Below are 1,921 nucleotides of genomic sequence, written 5' to 3' on the forward strand. Positions count from 1 at the left end.
TATCTCTGTACCAAATTTTATTAAAATCAGTTCAGTGGTTTGACGTGAAAGCGTAACAGCACAGATTAAGTACTATAATAGTTACTGGTAACAGACAGACAGACAGACATACAGAGGATTATAAAAATCTGAAGAATTTGTTTACTCGTTCAAGTTAATCAAAGCTAGTCCCCAGGGACGCGAGAGAAACCGCTGATGAAAACTAGTCACATTACAACAGCGATTGCGACAACCCATAACCATATGGAGGTTGCCCATAATAGTTATTTGGTTGTCGCCGCTTAAGCCATGGTCGTCGGTTCTTAGGTCGAAATGGTCTTGGTCGCCGTTTGCCAGGGCGCCAAGGGCGAGGCCTTGGTCCCGGAGAATTCCAGCCAGGATAAGGTGACGGAGATATTGGACCAAATGGTGGCGGGGGGACCGGTCCTGTAATATTTCAAAAACAATATTTATTTATTTATGTCACTAATCTACCATTATAGGGTTATCTTAACCTAACGCGATAGATAGGACACAATACTATACAATAATTAAATGAAAATATATAACTTCAAAGCACAGAAACATAAAACAAACAACATCTATAAAATTAAAAGGGACAATTGAATATACATACAAACAAACAAAAAAAAAAAATGATTTAAAAAATGTTTTGAAGACAAAATTTCTCCAACATTAAGTAAGTTTCTATGATCAATCTAGCATTTTCCCTACTATTTTGGACTCTACTTTCAGTCTTAACGGATGTAGCTGGAGTGCCAGTTTTACATGGAGCGACTGCCTATCTGATCAAGGACTTAGGAGTAGGTACTCATGTCAGATACCCAAGGAGTGTCTCTCGATATATTCAACTGGTAAGTAAGTCTGACTGACTGGTTGTAAAACTTCCCGGCTTCTGACCATGTAACGACTGCCAGCCATCCACGGATCGACCGCGCCAAGCGTTGATTAATCTTATGATTGATCGACCCATGCGGCTGTTTCTTAGCCACGAGATTCTATAACGCTGACTTTAGCCTATTAAACTAATATGGCTTCTGACTACCCGTAACGACAAAAATGTAAGCAAAGTAAATCTACCTCCAATATTGTACTGTCGACGTTCTATCTCCCTCCTCTGTCTATGTCCATTCTCAGGTACGGCCACCACCATGCACACAACACACAAAATAAATAATATTTTCATGTCCATGACGTGAACATATACTTCCTACCTACAGCATAGTTATGTCGACAAAATTGAAACTACAACATTTTATATACTTACATTTACACGGATCAGTCGCATTGTTTAAATTGATTTGCCTCAAAAACAATGTAACAAATGATGTGTTTTACAATGCAGGTACAGTCAAAACCAAAAACTCCTGAACAAAATTACTAGCGTCAAAATAAGAGGGTTCGGGAGACGAGGAACGTTGCTAGCTCCGGAATTATGGAACCTACCCATGTTAGTCTGTTATTTATTTTTCAACAAAATCTGTAGGTACGTTATATTTTAAAATAAACATAAACATAAAAAAGATAATTTAAAACTTATAAAAGGCGTCGAAAAATTTATCCTCATCGCCGTCACCCGGCAGTGTACCTACCCAAAAGGCTGACTGCATTGCGACGTTGAATGGCAATGCTTAAACGTTGGGCGAAATTATTTTCATTTTAGATAAATAAATAATAATAGGTAATAAATAAACCAGCCCTTTTTTTTCAAAATAAAATCACCAATCAATCAAGACTATGTCACCGGTCTTGATTTGACAAGGAATTCGCCTCAGGTTAGGTACTTCAATTACAAGAAGGCGTCCATCCGAGAAAATACTGAACTTCGTTCAATAGTTTTTCTTATTGACTGTACAATCTCTTAATCGCAAACTTGCGTCTATTTAAAAAATTCCTGAATATTGAAATACGTGTTTATATT

The 1,921-nt window shown here is 37.4% G+C and overlaps 1 long non-coding RNA gene across 1 annotated transcript; it reads right to left on the reverse strand.

Moving 5' to 3' along the window:
- Positions 1–305: 305 nt before the first annotated feature.
- LOC135118981 (uncharacterized) lies at positions 306–1,376 on the reverse strand. Its single transcript, XR_010277903.1, has 2 exons — positions 1,081–1,376; positions 306–426 (listed from the first exon to the last, which is right to left on the reverse strand). It is a non-coding gene; the product is annotated as an uncharacterized LOC135118981 (long non-coding RNA).
- Between the last annotated feature and the right edge of the window lie 545 nt (positions 1,377–1,921).

Source organism: Helicoverpa armigera, chromosome 27, assembly GCF_030705265.1.
Source record: "Helicoverpa armigera isolate CAAS_96S chromosome 27, ASM3070526v1, whole genome shotgun sequence".
NCBI classification, from domain to species: domain Eukaryota; kingdom Metazoa; phylum Arthropoda; class Insecta; order Lepidoptera; family Noctuidae; genus Helicoverpa; species Helicoverpa armigera.